This window comes from Mustela putorius, unplaced genomic scaffold (assembly GCF_011764305.1).
Source record: "Mustela putorius furo isolate JIRA1106 unplaced genomic scaffold, ASM1176430v1.1 tig00003867_pilon_pilon_pilon, whole genome shotgun sequence".
NCBI lineage: Eukaryota > Metazoa > Chordata > Mammalia > Carnivora > Mustelidae > Mustela > Mustela putorius.
Genome location: NW_025422019.1, coordinates 1025702 through 1043323, shown reverse-complemented (window position 1 = coordinate 1043323; position 17622 = coordinate 1025702). Strand labels below are relative to the sequence as shown.

At 43.5% G+C, this 17622-nt stretch overlaps 1 long non-coding RNA gene across 1 annotated transcript; it reads left to right on the top strand.

The window, feature by feature from the left end:
• Window positions 1-6500: 6500 nt before the first annotated feature.
• On the top strand, window positions 6501-16968 carry LOC101670339. Its single transcript, XR_001177145.2, has 4 exons — window positions 6501-6608; window positions 7098-7203; window positions 7576-7684; window positions 16854-16968. It is a non-coding gene; the product is annotated as an uncharacterized LOC101670339 (long non-coding RNA).
• Window positions 16969-17622: the final 654 nt, after the last annotated feature.

The following is a 17622-nucleotide window of genomic DNA, read 5'->3' as shown; positions in this document are numbered from 1 at the left end:
TCCCGGTGGGGCCAGTAGTGGAGGAGAACACTTAATGATCATTCAGCTTCAAAGCCACTTTTCTGCTCCTCCCTCCCTCTTCTGTAACCTTGGATGGAATGAGCTGTCAAAAGATGTTTAATGGGGGTACCTGGGTGGCTCAGTGGGTTAAGCCTCTGCCTTTGGCTCAGGTCATGATCTCAGGGTCCTGGGATAGAGCCCTGCAAGAGGCTCTGTGCTCAGCAGGGAGCATGTCCCTCCACCCCCCACCCTGTCTGTCTGCCTGCCTACTTGTGATCTCTCTCATGCCTATCAGGTTTCCAAAGCTTTCCCATCTCATTTCATTTGCTGGGCTTATGTCTCTGATCCACTGGCTGCTTCTTTTGAGCGCCAGAGAAAGGAGGACGCAAATTAAGGAACAGGTACTGGAACTGCAAGTGGGACCTATATAATCCTACAGGTGAAGTCATTTCCTACATGCCATTGGTGCTCCCAGCTGTGGTCATTTCCAGTCTCCTATGTGTAAGGTTTTATAGGCAAGATAAACACAACACAAGGCGCAGCGGGCACAAGGCAAGATTTATTAAAGGCACTCTCAGGCGAAGTTTCGGGGCTCAGGAGAAGGGAAGCCAGGAAAGTCGCGCTGAGAGGAGGTGGGCACTCATGGGAGAGGTTCCTTGACTCTAGAAAGAGGAGTGGGAGAAGTCGCACTGGGAGGGAGTTGGCCAGGGGTCTTTTACCAGGCCAAGGTAGAGCATCGGCTCACAACCATATATGGTAGGATATTTGGTGAGTGGAAGGTATGGGGGGGGGTCCTGATACCCCTGTTTCCTGCATAGGTATCAGGTTACCTATGGAGATGTGACCTGGGCATACATCCTTTTGGCGGGAGAGTCAAGGGTTGAGGAAAGGGGGTGGGGGAGGAGGCTGGAAGACGGGAGAGGGGGGATAGGCGGGACTGGCAGTCATTTCTATTGTTCCTCCTACACTCTGGGAGCCGCCAACCCAACTCTATGCAAGGCCAGTTTGGGTTCAGAACCAACAGGGAAGGGACTAGATTCCAGAATATCTGCTTACTGTTTTCTATCCTTGAAAATGTCCAAGACTGCAAATGTTGTCTGCCAAGGACAGTGCCAATGGCTTCTACGTGTGACTTCTGCTCATCACAGTTAAACAAAATAGTCATACTTCACAGTAATTTATCAGGTACCAAAAGGACAGGAACACTTTTGTACTGTTTGACTCATGATCCTCCTTCAGGGCTGATGACTGTAGTGGCTTGCTGACAGAGGTGATGATGACATGAGGGATGATGATGAGAATAATGATGGGTTTCAGTATATTTCAGGCACTTTATCCACTTATACCATGTAACTCTCTTAAGCTCATGAAATAGGTTTTGCTATACTTTTTATATTTGAGGAAACCAAGAAGAATGAGCTCCTATAGCTAATAAACAGGATCTGTTATTTTTTCTTGAAAGATAATCACAAAAGTCTAATGTCAATTTAGAAATAATACATTTTATAGCTTTTAAATATTTTAAAATATTGCAAATAAACATATCATAGCATATTGATATATTATTCTATGAATAGAATTAGTTGCAATATAATTAGAATTAGAATTAGTTGCAATATAATTGCATATAACATTTTATTAGTTTCAGGTATAAAACATAATGATTTGATATTTCTGTACATTGTGAAATGATAATCCCACTGTTTAGTTAACATCCATCAACTCACATAGTTATGGTGTCCTTTTCTTGTGTTGGGAACTTTTAAGTTAACAACTTTCTTTTTTATTTGTTTATTTGTTTTTTCTTTTAAAGAATTTATTTATTTGACAGAAAGAGAGAGATAGCAAGAGATAAGGCACAAGTGGGGGAGAGGGAGAAGCAGGCTCCCTGCTGAGCAGTGAGCCCTACGTTGTGCTCTATCCCAGGACCCTGGGATCATAACCTGAGCCAAAGGCAGATGTTTAACTGACTGATCCATCCAGAAACCCCTTAACAACTTTCAAATATAGGTTTATTATAGTCACCATGCTGTACATTACATCCCCATGAGTGATCTATTTTAAAACTGGAGATTTGTACCTTTTGATCTTTGATCTTCTTCTGTTATGCCCGAGTTTTTGAGTCTGAGAGACCACCAAGGAGCCAAGCACCAATGCAATCACATGAGAGTTTATTTGACAAAGCTTAAGGTTGGGCCCAAGTATACCTGACACAGCGGAGTAGGGACTTGGACCCTGAACCAGATTACAGTCAGAGTTTTTAAAGGCAGAGTAGGGTTGGACTCAATTGTGGGTGAGGACAAAGGAGATTTAGGGATGGCATAAGTCTCTAAGGACTTTTGGAAGCGAGGTCTCCAGGACCTTGAGGGGCTAGCTATTGTTGGGAGAGAGGTTATTTATTACCAATAGTAAAAATCTTCATATGAGACCCTTTAGATGTATATCAGTGGGCCATATACTTGGGAATGATTCTCGACACTATCTTGGAGGTTTAGAGATAAAGTTTCCTAAAGGAATTGTTGAAGTAGACTTACAGAATTCTGGTCGGAACTGTCGGGGTAGGGGGTTGGTCAGGCTAGGATTGTCCTTAGCAAAACCTCAAGGTGAGGGCAGTTAAGTCCCCAGGGGAGAGCCACTCTGTCTGTTTCAAGGGCTTGTCAGTAGGTGAGGAATTTTAATGATTTTCTTCTGCCTCTGTTTCCGACATCAGCTAAACTTGAGGTGGGATGGCCTTCATTTTCTCAGCCTCCACACTTCCACTTTGCCCACCTACCAACCCCCACCTTTGGCAGTCACCGAACTTGTTTCTATGAGCTGTTGTTTTTATTTCAGATTCTACATATAAGTGAGAGCTTGTGTTGTCTTTCTCCATTTTAATTATTTAATTTAGCATAAAGCCCTCAAGGTCCATCCATGTTGTCAGAAATGGCAAGATTTCCTTCTTTTCTATGGCTGACAAATATTCCATTGTGTGCATTTGTGTTTTCTAACATATATTTCTTTTATCCACATTTATACCATATCCATCCCATTTATATCCCATTTATATATATCATATCCATCCCATTTATATATACATATTTATATCATATATGTTCTTTGTCCATTCATCCATCAATGTTCACTTGGGTTGCTTCCATATTTTGGCTATTGTAAATAATATGCAGTGAAAACAGAGGTGCATATATATTTTTGAGTTAGTACATTTGTTTGCTTTGGATAAATGCCCAGAGTGGGAATTGCTCAATCATATGGAGTTCTATTGTTAATTTTTTGAAGAACCCCATAGAGGCTGCACCAATTTACATTCCCATCCATAGTGCATAAGGGTTCAGGATGTGAATCTTAACTACTGTGCCATTTTTGTACTCCTGCTATAAGAATAATTATCAGTACAACTAAAGATATTTTTTATAGTGTTATTTGGAATATTGATAATATGGGCATATTCTAAATCTAACTGCAGAATACTAGCTAGGTAACTGCTTTAAATTCTTTAATGGGATGTTGTGAGGATTTTGAAGAAAATACGGAAGGTAGAATGGAAAATTATGTTTATAATATAGTGAAAAAAATGTGAATCAAAGATACATGTTGATGGATGAGTTGCCAGTAGATAGCAACACACTACAAAATCATGACCCTCTGCACCTCCACAGACATGAATGTCAAAGGACCTCCAAGGGCCTTCTTGCTCTGATGCTCTGTGGATCTAAGAATGATAGGCTATCTTAATGTCAAATAGAATGTCTTTTCAAGGGCATGTTTTTCCATTCCCATTCAGAAGAACATTAATTGTTTCTCAGTTTTTTCTTGTAGAAGGAGGTTAACCTGCCCTCTGTCCTAACATAGATGTTGAAGGATAAAATTAATGCCAAATCATCTTGTTTGTCATTTTCCAGTTCCATTATCTAAAATAAATAATGTTTTGTGAATAATATTCTCAATAAATATTGAATGGATGGTCTTGATCGGTTAGTTCCAAATACAGCTCCAAAGAAGAAACACCATATAAGCCATTATCTATCATTATATTGCAATGAAAAGAAACCATTTCTAGTACTCTGAAAACAATATACTTAAGGCAGACAACTGTCATTATCTCTAATATTTTCTTCATTTACTTTTGGTAATTTTGCATTCAAAGAGACAATGTAACATAATAGAAAAAGCATGGGACAATCCCTCCAAAATACTTGATCAAATCCCCCCAAATACTTATTATAACATTTAAGATCTTTATGAAAGGTTGAATAACTTGTTTATGTTACAGTCTTTGTAACTGAAAAAGTAGAGCTGATTATTTACCCCCATTGATTAATTAAGATGAAAAGGACTTCACCTGTTATATATGATGCACAAAGTAAATTATTACTTTATTATCATCCCTGTCAACAGTGTTCCAGTCAATATAATGAGGCTTAAAGAATTATTTCATAATGTAGCATTTATATGCAAGTTTACTGAAGTGTGTTTTTTAGCTTGTAACCAATATCCACTATTTGAGGGGCATTAAAAAAAAAAAAAAAAAGACAAGCATCCAGCTAGCAGGAAGCTTAGTGTTGAGCCAGGTCAAAAACTCATTTTACTAAAAGGGTGGTTCTTCCCACAGGTAGCCTCAAATAATAAGTATTTCATTAGCCTCAAGAAACAGTTTAGTGTTCTAAAATTTAGAGTCTAAATACCGACACAGTGAAGAAGCAAACTCAAGTACCTTGAGGGGTAAGCAGGGAACATGAATGTCAAGTTAGGGTCAGGTCAAGCCTCATCTCGTGCTTCCAACTCAGTTAAGGAAAAATATATTTCTGGCACCAACTAACCCAAAGAAGCAAACATACATCATGAGGGCCAGAACCAGCCTTTAGGCTTATGGGAGATATGGCCCTCCAGGGCTGTGGCCCCTGACTCCTTCAACATGCTGTATGGGAGAGAGACCCTTCTTCCTGCCCTCCAGGGACATTCTCCCATTATAGTGACATTCCAATGGGTAAGATTCTCTGAGTGTCATGGCAGGAGAGGAAGCCATCTGGCTCCCAAAGGTATCTGCAAATGGGAGAGTTTTAGGAAAGCTGGTTCTGGACCTCACATTGAAATATGACATTAACCTCATTCTGGGTGGTCCTCAAACTTCTTTCCATTTTAATGCCCCACTCCACTCCGGTAAAAACATTTAAGTATTTTTCAGGATAGGACAAAGGTCTGGCCCACTCTAGTCCTGGGTACTACTTCTCTATACCACCCCACCCTGGGAAAGGGTTGTTTCAGTGTACCATAACCTCACAAAACAGGAAACCTAACATCTGGGCCCATTCAGTGGTGGTGAGCCAGTTGCCATCCAAACTTGATTTTACTTATATCTTCTTTTTCACATTTACACAGGACTAATACACATGATAAAAATCTTTGAAGTGTCTGATGAAGTCTAAAAAAGTTCTTTTGATAAAGATATGATAAAAATCTTGGGTTATAATAAGTCATCCACTGGTAGAAGAGTTTCCTTTTCAGTATGAGGTGAGTTAATGGCAGTAGAACAATTGATTTAGTAGATTCTAATCAGTACAGTAAATGTTGTAAGGCTTAGTTTTAAATTTTCCTAAATGTATAATGAATTCTAGTATTTTCTCCCTGAGCTCAGTGGGTGACCTCAGACCTCCTGAGTGGGACACCATGTGGTACTCAACAGCCCCAGTCTGTGGACCCCTGCTAGCAGGGCTGACTTGTTCTAACCAAATTCCCAAAGCTGACTAAAACAACAGCCTTTGAGTTTATATACAAGAAATGACTACCAACAGGACCTTTATCCTTTCCTGTGGGTAGACTATTTTGTTCCACCAGGGGAGAGTCAACATAGAAGCTCAGGCCAACCCCTTTCTCACCTGAGAAAAGGGCTTATGTGGTGAACACCTGTCTTAGCATCAGCTTTTGGAGCCTTCTCTGGGTCCAGATGTTAGGTTTCCTGTTTTGTGAGGTTTTGGTACACTAGAACAACCCTCTCCCAGGGTGGGGTGGTATAGGGAAGTGGTACCCAGGCCTAGACTGAGGGCCAGACCTCAGTCCTATCCTGAATCCAGCCTCCTGGATGGTCCCGCTATAGCCCACCTGTGAACAGGAGCAGAGTGGGTACATGTCGCTGTTGCTTGTCTTCATTATCAGCTAAGTTCCATTGTGTCTTGCTTACCATAGCTCCTCACATTCCGAGGGCATCTTCTGGAGGGACTGTAGAGGGCAGGACCAGGCAGACCTATCTGCGGGGGGGGGGGGGGCAGACAAGGGGAAGAACACCAGGTGGGCCTCTGCCGAGCAGTCCTGGGGAGAAGTTATCTGCAGTTAGGCCCTTCCCCATCTGCATGCTTACCTCCTCAGTCAACTCCACATGTAGCCCCAGACTGGTCTGTGATAATGCTTTAGTGCAGTTGGCACCCCTGCCTGCCTATAGGGCTGGTCAGCTTCACATCATAATCACTCAGAAGGGACTTCAGCTAAGATGCCTGCTGGGCCCCACTACCCCAGGGACTCCCATCCAACACCTTTGTGGTGGAGTCCCACCCATACAGAAAGCCAGACTCACTCCTTTGGGCTAAGAGGAAACACTTGTAGCAGCAGGGAAGGTGAGTACCTTGGTGTGGTGCCACGCCCCAGATTGCTGAGAAGCTGTTCATTTTTGTAACTTTCTCTGTGGGAAGATCAACGATTGCTTTTGGAATGGGTGCTTTCTCCTGTTTAATAAACAGTTCCTAGCCAAGGACATGGTGTTAGGACTCATTTGGGGAAGAGGTGGACCTTCTTTGCAATACAGCGATGAAAGCTGTTTTATTTTATTTTATTTTTTTAAGTTTAAATGTTTATTTTCATGGGCTGTACATTTAAAAGCTACAGTGTTGCATGCTTCTGCTGTAAAATGTATTTATTCCAGCACACTTTTCAGTGAGTCGTATTGCGTATCTCACATACAAAAATATCTGCCACCCGCGTCCTCCTGGAACCTCCACCACCTGGCCTGTCCCTCCACATCACAGGGGATATGCGGTACATCACACATCTAGAATTTCGATGGAGGAGAGCGTTGCTGGGTCTATAAACTATCGTGTCACTTACAGAGACGAGGATGGAGAGTTGAAGCCATTTTTTAGATGATTCGAGAAAAGACAATGGTCCCAGAGATGTGTAGGAAGCAGGTGCAACCGCTCTCTGTGATCGCTGAAGGTGAGTTGATTGGTTCTCTGACACAGAGCCTCAACAGGGCCCAGCACCCCAAGCTTGGGAGGGTGCCTTTCCAAATTGCTGAAGAAAGGGTGCAAAGGGTCAAAATACACAGAGGCCAACTTCCTAAAACTTAGAAATGAACAATGTACAAAGTGCTCGTCTACGGATGGGGCAAATGGGACAAGAAGTAATCTATGTTCTCCCTGCGCTAACGTGTACACACACACACACACACACACACACCCTCTGCCTGGAGTTGAAGGGAGGAGGCTATGGCTGCTTACAGAGGATTGGGTGCGGAGGGAGCTTGGGGCCCCCCACGGAGGGCGCCAGGGAGTTCTCACCCTAATGCCACATATCACTCCAAACTAGGCCTGCTCACTGTGCAACGTTCTCCACGTTCTCTCCCTTTGGATCGTCAGCATTCCAAAATAATGGGAACTTTGTGTCTGAAGCGGAGGGAGCTCAGTGGATAGAGGGGGTGAGTCTCACGTGTGCACACACGCGTGTGTGCCACCAAGCATGCTCGGCAAGCTGTTTTATTTTATTGTATTTCAAATCAGATCTTTTTGCCCCTGATTGCTAAAATGACCTGGTGTGGAATTCTCTGAAAGATCACCTTTTGTCAGCTCACAGCCTAAATGAGAAGGGATGAAGGGTTTGTTTGTTAAGCCCTAAAAACACAAATTCTCTTTCAGCTCTCTAATTTCCACAGAAATCCCACTGTTTCTGGTTGCAAGAAAAGAAATATGAAAGCCCCAGGAAGGCACATCTTCCTGAAACTGGGCCTCCCACAGTGGGGCTTCCTTCCTCTGCCAGGTGGAAGGTCTGGCAGGTCCACTTTTGCCTTGGGGCCTGGTTTTGCAATCCTTTAGCCCTGCAGCAGAGCCCCAGCAGCTAGTGAGGAGGCTCAGGCAGAGTAGGGCCTGTATCAGAGCAGGTGCAGCTCTATTTCAGTTTCTTAAAACCAGCCTGTGACAATGTGTCTCACATCCTCTGGATTTTTTTTTTCAGACCTGGACACACACACACACACACACACACACACACACATAGTGACTGGAGAAGGAGGTGAATACACAAGAGGAGGTGAATGAGTTTTTGAAGCCTTGGGTGGGGGGAATCTTGAAACCACCCAAATATATGTATTCTTCCAAACAAGGTGCATCCAGGATCTGGTATGATGGGGTGAATCAGATAATTTTGAGACAGATGTTACCACCTGATCACCATCAGGTTTCTATACTCAATGTGCAAACAAGGAGTAGAGAGTGGAAAAACCAGGGGTAATGATTAATCATACATGGGGCACAAGACATAAGTAAGGAATATTTAAAAAAAAAAAACAGGAAGCTAAGTTAATAACATAACTCATACTGTTGTACCTGAGTTTTCACGTCAGAGAGACCACCAAGGAGCCGACACCAATGCAATCATACGAGGGTTTATTCAACAAGCTTAAGCTTGGGCCCAAGTATACCCGACACAGCAGTGTAGGGACTTGGACCCAAAGCTTAGTTAAGGCAGGGGTATTTATGGGTTCCTGTTACTAAAGCAGGGTGGGGGTCTTTGGAACTAAAGCAGGGTGGGGCTTCTTGTTATTAAAGCAGGGTGGGGGTCCTTATGATGAGGGAGCAGGAGGCTGGCTGAGGACAAAGCAAAAGCTGGCGCCTTGCACCCCCTCTTCACCTACTCCCCTCCATATGTGTAGCATTCCTCAGGCACCCCTGACTGCCATAAAACAATAAATAGTTAACTTGCAGGGATTGCAATCCTGCAGAACAGGAATCTCCCTTGCTCTACAGATGTCCTAGAGACCTAAACAGGGAGGTTACCTTATCAATAGCACAAATTTCCAGAGGCAAATAACTCTTGGTTCCTGAAGCCCTAATGTCTCCCTCCTCACCATAAACTGGAGGAGGCTGAGGTAGAAGGGAATGTAAATGATAGCAGGATCATAATACCCCACCAAGAATCTCCCAACAATCTTGATGTTAATACCTGACCTAAGGACGACATTGATCAAGCCATAAGGGCAAGGACTCCCCCCAGCACCTTGTAGGCCCTCCCTAACATGTGAGAACTCTGTTGAAATCTCCCATCCCTTCACCACCTCCCCCCAACCGTGGGGTATATAACATGCCTACCCTCACAATCCGCAGCAGCAGCTCTTCCTGCCCACGGGTCCTGTCCCTGTGCTTTAATAAACCACCATTTTGCACCAATGTGCACCAATGACGTCTTAAGAATTCTTTCTTTAGTCGTTGGCTCCGAACCTCCTCACCCCACCGAACCTGACTTAGGTTCTGGGACTTCATCACTTAGAAGTAAAGTAGGATGGGACTTCCTGGAACTAAAGGAGGGTGGGGAGGTCTCTGGAATTTAAGTAGGGTGGGGCTTACTAAAGTAGGGTGGGGGTCCTTAGAACTAACGTAGGGTGGGGCTTCCTGGAACTAAAATAGGGTTGGGGGTTTCTGGAACTAAAGTAGGGTGGGGCTTCCTGAAACTAAAGTAAAGTAGGGGAAAGTTCAGCCCTTGGGCACAGGGGTCTGAGATGGCTGTACTTATGCTAAGGCTAAACCTGAGGTGGGATGGCCTTAATTTTTCTCGGCCTCCACAGTACAACTGTAGTACTGCTTATGCTTTCTAGACAGGTCCATGAATTAAGCATCCAGCCTCAATCTGAACCCCAGTCTGAAATCTGAAATCAATCTGAATTTGCAAAAAATAAAGGGACTGAAGGGCACATCTTCAGATGCATTGCACAATGATTGTGAGTCAGGTGTTTCTAAGCTGGATCTGCCAGCTACATTAGCTCTTAGATAATCAATCAGCCCTGTTTTGGCAGTTACCACAATTAGAAATCAGAGGACTGAAAACAAGGAGAATATTACAAATTATTCCAGTGAACAAATAAAAATGGGAGCGAGAAAAGGGCTCTGGAATAGATAATACAGCCTGAATTAATATCTAATTGATCGAGATACTGATATTTTATGACTTGTAGAATTACTATCTGTGGATTATTTTTATGTCCTCTTGGGGAAAAAGTCAGGTCGGGTCAGTAAAGGGTTGATTTGGACTATGGTTCCGGAAAAAAATAATTACTAATGTTTTGAGACATAAATATTTCTAGGCAATCATGATTTTTGATAGCAAAGTTGTCTTTAAACGGTTTCCAGTGCATTCTGAGCAGTACCTTTTATTGCAGCTCAGTTATTCTGGAGACAACTGATGAACTTTGAAAACTTATCCTCAGAACCTGATAAAAGGTTTATACTATGTGTAGAAGATTTACAAAATGCTTTTTATTATATCAATAAAAAGTATGCTGAAAAGCATAGGCAGAGAAAAAGGGACATGTCTTACTTCCAATGGCTGCACTTAGGAAATTGAACTGAGAGGACTGTCCCACACTTGAGAGGCTACAATTGTGGTCAAAAGGAAAAGCAAAATGTTTTCATTATTAGTATGAATATGTAAGACATGAACACTCATTTAACTCTCAAGTAGAAAACTGGATCCTTCTAATAGAATAATTCCTGACTATAAATAAAAAAAAAACAAGTTAACCATTTTTATTTCTCTATCATCCATCTATCATTCTATCTATGGATCTATGGATTTATCATCTACCTACCACCCTCTCTCTTCTCCCTGAGAAACCTTTACCTATCTAACTCAGAAAAGGACATAAATTATCATCCAGTAATTGAGAAAAGTCAGTCAACAGCTTCTTCTGTAATGCATGGAGAATGTGAGGATAAAAGGTGTTTTCCATATAAATAGCTCCCCAGGTGTCCAGAGAGCTCATTAAAAAGTGACACTTCCCAGGACACAAAAGAGGATCCTGGGCTCATGGTTGGAAACTTGACATAAATGTGTTACATGTCTTGTCTCCATCATGCCATTGAGGAAATACATAGAGAAAGCCTTCCTAGGCCAGAATGTCAGAGCTGCCCCATCCCAGGGATTAGCCCTTTCACACCCCTGGTTTTGCTCACCCTGACAGCTGGTGAGGGGACCTCCTATGGAGACAGATTACAAGCTCTCTCCACTGTGAATTGTTTATAGGAACTATTATTTCCTTGCCAGCTTTCCTTTTCACTCAGATTCTCCTGGCATATCCTAGAAAAGTAGGATCTGTTACCACAAGGCCATGTGGGCTCTTGCTAAGGGAGCCACTTGAGGACACTGAGAAAAGGAACAAGGAAAGCCCCAGGGATTGATACCAGTCATAGGGTTTCAATATCCTGACTTTTCAGAGCTTTTAACCCACTTCTGCATTAGAGTTTACTTCCAGAGTCAAAGTGAATGACTGCTGGGCCAGGAGCCCTCTTCTATATTTTGGCCACATCACAATCCCTCCATCCCAGCCTGGAAGCAATTGATTTCTTGTCTGGGAGCATTAAATGGAGCTTTTAGTGTATTTCCAATGTTTGAGGTCTGCAAAAGCCACTCCGGCACAAGTAGCTTTATATCACATAGGCAATAGTTCCTGTGATGGACTGTTTTTTTTTTTTTTAAGGTTTTATTTATTTAACAGAGAGAGATCACAAGTAGATGGAGAGGCAGTCAGAGAGAGAGAGAGAGAGAGAAGCAGGCTCCCTGCTGAGCAGAGAGCCCGATGCGGGACTCGATCCCAGGACCCCGAGATCATGACCTGAGCCGAAGGCAGCGGCCCAACCCACTGAGCCACCCAGGCGCCCGTGATGGACTGTTTTATTGCATTTATCTTTGAGTCTTTAAAATCAAGTTCTAAAAGCTTTATATATGCAAAATTTAATCATTTAACTTGGTCTCTCTGCTTTTGGAAAGGAAACTGCTGGGGCCTCCATTGATCTCTTGACCAGCAGCTAGATCCCAGCTGGATATTATGAAAGTTTTTAGCTACAGAGATGACTGAAGCCCCAGCAGCTGAATCCTGGCAAGCTGAGTGGGAGCATGCTTGTAAATGTCTGCAGCACTTCCATTAGTGTTTATACACCAACATGCAAGTAAAATGTCCCATATCCAGCTCTCCAGAAAGAAATTGATCAATAAAAATATGTTGTTACTTATAATATTTACTTTATATAATCACAAATATGTTATATAATTGGAAGTATATCGGTTTATTATAAGGTAGATACAGTTTGTTATATAGATAGATAGCTCAGAATTTTTACATCATAATTAAAACAACACATAAAATATTCTATTGTAGATCCCATGTAGCCAAAAAGCTGTTGTTGAGTCTTTACCAAATTTTCCATCTGAATGCAACCTATGGCTGTGATCCAACCATAATTTGACAAATGGTGCTGCATCCTAATTCACACTTCCTCCAATGAATTTATTTTCATTACATCTGATATGGGATCTACTGTGAATCTATTTCTTTTTTTTTTTTTTTAATTTATTTGACAGACAGAGAACACATGTAGGCAAGAGAGGCAGGCAGAGAGAGAGGGGGAAGCAGGCTTCCTGCTGAGCAGAGGGCCTGATGAGGACTCCATCCCAGGACCCTGGGATCATGACCCAAGCTGAAGGCAGAGGTTTTAACCCTCTGAGCCACCTAGGCATCCCTGTGAAACTATTTCTAATGCTCGTACAATGTTAATGACCTGAAACTTCTTCGGACTTTGTTACTACGTGTATGAGAACTTCATTGCTTATTGACATGAGTGACTTCTTCGCTGTTTTAAAATATACCTGGGACTTGTTTTCATCAAGTAGGGTAAGATATGTAGACACAGAAAGGACTGTCATGAAGAAAGAAGTTAATACTTGCAGATCCCTAGAAATAGGAAACATGGAACACCACACAGAGCCACACAGGGAAGGACCAGGCTCATTCAGGAGACAAGGAACAAGAGAAAGTATAGGCAAAAGCCTTACATGTGGTTTCCATAGGAAAGAATGGGCAAGGCAAGGTGAGAAGGCTTAGAATTTGGCTAGTTTGAAGAATTCCAGCAGACTCTGGGGTGTAGAGACTGTCCTGCTACAGTTTCCTAGTATATTTTTCCCTTGATCCCCTCTGCCTCCTGACCCTGGGCTTCCCCACATGGCATGTTGTGCCCTGTCCTCTTGAGATCCATGAGGCTAACAATATCTTTGCAATGGCCTCGTTATACCTAAATAATAATGGAGGTTACATTTGAAGACACTAATTGTAATGGACTAAAGAACCACTTAAGTACTGGCACAGGGTCATCACTGTGAAAGCTCCTACAAATGCTGGTATGACAAATTTTTAACTCATGTTTTAACTCATGTTACCAGTTGTGCAGGTAATTCCCAGAGGTCAAGACAAGGATTGTCAGTAATGAGCATCCACTTGGACCCTGTGCATTCTCTCAAGGGAAGCCTGGTGCTGCTTGGGCCCCTGGACTTTATTGTACACCAAAGGGTACCTCAATAAACCTGGTGGGCGGGGGGTGTCATCACCACTGAAGAACATGTTCACAGGGTTGTAAATGAACAAAAGCCATACTTCAGAATCTCTGTTACTGAGTCAATAATAACTTCATCTAATAATAAACCTCACCTCTGAGCAGACTTTTAGGTTTCCTTCATGGCATTTGATCAAGCATGAGAAAAGAAAAGGTGCCATTATGGTCTTTGTGTGCTATGTGAGGTAACAGAGGCTTGAGGACAAAGTACGCACATGACCAGCATATAAGAAATGGGGCACTGAAGTTTGGTGCCTTGATTCCAAACTCCATGCACTTTCTCTCACATCTCTAATGCCTGGAAGGGGTTGTAAATTTCTACTATGAGTTTGACATCAACTCTAACTTTAGTCCATGCTGTAGAGCCTTCTGTGGGGAGTGCTTGCCAGGCCCAAGACTTCAGGCCCAATCCTTGCTCAGCACGTAAGTACTTTTAGCATCCAATGGGTATTTCCTCCACTGATGCTTCACTGTTTTCCCTTCCCTCACTCCCAAAATCTTTTGATTACAGGAAGTTTCAGAGTTAATTTTCCTACAGTCTCAAAAGTTGCAGTTCTGGAGCAGGGCTCCTTCCTGTGGCAGTCAGGCCCTGGGGCAGCCAAACCCCACACCCAACTTGGGTAGGACTCTGAGAAAGGGGGAGCCTTCAAGTAGAGTTGGGAAAAATTCATCCCAAATTTCTCCAGTTGGGAATCTAACATTTCACCTCAGATGATGTTGCCAAACGTGGAAATGGCATTCCATTTTGGAAAATCTGTCTTCCTCACCTGTGCCAGGCATGATTTCTGTGTGATAACCAAAGGACCCTACACTGTAAAGGTAGGGAAGCAGGGGCTGAGCATTAAAGTGGGCACCTGGCTTCCTTCCAAAGAGGAGGAAAGAATAGGCTATATATTGCCAAGGTGGAGGAAGATGGGAGAGGAAAGCATCACGTAGGTTCTTGTCGAATTGACCAGTTAAAATAGACTCTTGCTGTCTCATGTGGACCTTTGGGAGGAAACAAACCTAGGTTGTCATTTTGAGTAAATACAAATATAAAATGAGACAAATTATGGTTTGAATTTTCCAATTCAGTCATGTATGTGTATGACATATGTTGCATTTGAATGGACTTTGTTTGCCCTGTCAGTGTCAATATTTTCTTCCACAAAACAAAATGTAAGACTGTTAGATTGATAAATGTCACTTACTCACTCCAGAAAATCCTAGAAATCCATAACCTCCAGATTATCATTTCCGTATCATCAACAAGGAGGCTCTAAGGATCAAGAGAGCTACCTGGTAGGCTCCATGGGTGAATGCAGCACTCAGAGCCTAGGAAAAAAAATTCTGAGAACAGAAGAAGACACTCAGCTCATCAGACAAGGGGATAGAGGAAGGGCCTAAGGTTTCAAGATCAGAAGACTCTGTAGAGTACCATTAGAAGACTTAGTAAAGCATCATCACCTGAGCCCAGTCATGACTGGCTGATCATCCCTTCACCGATATTTGTGCTCCTCTGAGTGGGGAAGAGGCAAAATATGTTGTTGCTGCTAGCATAAGCACCATATGGGTGTCTCCCTACAAGACTGCAGTAAAGCTTCCTTCTGTTCTCTTGTCTTCTCCAACTACCTGTGTGACAGGACAGCTACTTTATTTCATGACTTTTAACAATTTCACTAACAAGAGATGGTGAGAGGCAGAGAAGTGAAGTCAGGTCTCCAGAGATTGGCCTAGAAATGCATTCACACTGAAGGGCAGCTTCAAGAGCTAGGGCGGCTCTGGTAACTTGTTCTAGTAGAGTGGAAGTAGGGAGGGCACAGTCTTCAGTGCAGGGCAAGGCCAGCAGAGATGGGAGCAGAGCCTAGAGCTCAGGTGGTCCTTGCTGCTCCCTTTATGGCCTCGAGGACATCTGTTGGAGCTAAAAGGGTTTGTAATTCTCAGCCCCAGACTCTGCCCCTGCAGGTCTTCACACTCACAGGAATAGGAATCCTGGTTATGACAAGCCTTGCAAGGGCAGCAACCACGCTATCCTCATCACCCATGTTCAGCCCTGGCAAAGTCAGGTGAATATGCTCCTGGACTGGAATCTGGTTCAGGTGTGAAAAGGATCCCTTTGTAACTGGCTCAGGCCTCTTGGGCCCCAGACAAAGCAGGTGTCTGCCCAGCCTCTAAACAAGGGTAGGCTTCTGAAGACAGTGCAGAGTCTTCCTGCTCTGATTGTTTCTAATCCAGGTACTGAGGAACCATGCTCTTCACCTCTGTTTTCAAGTGGGCTATCTGCTGGGAACTCTTCTAGGACCTGAATGTTGACCTTCCTCTTTCAATGTTTCCAGGGCACCAGTGTATGTGCCCAAGCCAGTGAACCATTATGCAAGGAAAAACAGAGCATCTTTTTCATCTCTGGAACTCTAGGGCTGTGCTATTTAGCATGGTAGCCACCAGCCAGATGAGCCCGCTTCTATGTCATCGAGCCCTCTTTCAGGTGTCTGTCAACTCTAGGTGCCAGTGGCCACCATGTTGGATGGTGCAGAGAGAATACCTCCACCCTCCTGGACAGTGTCCTGGGCAGATGCTTTGAGTCCAGCTCAACTTTCAGAAAGGGAGAGTAGCAACCTCCATATGATTTATTTCCTCTTTCGGTTTCTCTCTCTCTCTCTCTTTTTAAGACTTTATTTATTTGACAGAGAGAAACACAGCAAGAGAGGGAATGGGAGAAGGAGAAGCAGGCCTCCCACTGAGCAGGCAGCCCAATGCGGGGCTCGAATCCAGGACCCCGGGATTATGACCTGAGCCGAAGGCAGACGCCCAACAACTCAGCCACCCAGGCACCACTTTTGGTTTCTTTTTAATTCTCTCTTTTAGTCATAAGCTTCTTTTATAGCTCCTCCCCATTCCTTCCTTCATGACTCTCACCCTGAAGGACCTGGTCTCATCCAGACAGCTAAGGTCACTGGATCTTCAGCATTCATAAAATTTCCCTACAGCCCCTCTCACACACTTTCCTAGCACTGCCCTGATTTCTGAATGCCAAGCTACATTCTTATGTGTTGAGTAACCCTGAATGCCAAGGTAGCAGGGCTGGGAGTCAGAAGAGCTGGGCCCACCATGCTGGAGTGGCCACAGGAGTGCTGACTCTTCCCTGAGCACTCCCTACACAGGAAATTTCCTGCATTGGATGGCTCTGGACATGCATGATTGTTTTCTTCCTTTCAGTTCTCAATTTCTTTCCAGTAGGAGTCTGCTTCAAGAAATTCTCTTGTCATGGACTCTAGAGAAAGGATTGAATAAGTAAAAGAGCATGAAAAAGTAGAGGAAATGGGCATGTGGAACAGGTGCACAGAGGAAGCAGAGAAGGCAAGTAAATTCACATATACTTTGTTGCTTTCCTATGTTTTTATTACCACTGCATAAGAATTTTTTCTTAATTGAAAGGCACAGGCACAGTTTGGTGGTTGTGCTAGAAAGAAAAATTCTTACTAGGGCAAAAGAGAAGCACTCCAGGAAGCTATTCGCTGTTGAAATGCAGCTTTCACGACAGGACTCTCTTGAGTGGAGGGTTGTGCAGAAAGAAAGGGTCATCTTTCTATTCCTGTTCCATGAAATCTGAGACAACGAGCTCCTTTCTTGGCCCACGTCTGTGGGACTCGGACTGTTAATCCCTGGAGATGAAGAATCTTCCCCTTTCCTTTTCATTATTTCCCTGTCCAGGCAACCTGACCCTAAAAGCTGTCCTGCTCATCACCCAGGTGAAATGACTGTGTGTGTTGACACATCACACCCTCAGCACAGAGTAGCAAACAGGCCTCAGTACCTTGTGACCACTGGGCATTCTGGGGCTCACGGTCATTTTCCCACGTCCTGAGAGGCACCTACACAACCACCCTGCTGAACCCCTCTTCTATCTATTTATGTGACCCCTATAGATTCCTGCTTGTGCTACAGATTCTGTCACTGCTCATTTGAGTGCCCAGCCTGGGCCTCAGAGGAGCTGGAGCTTGCCCAA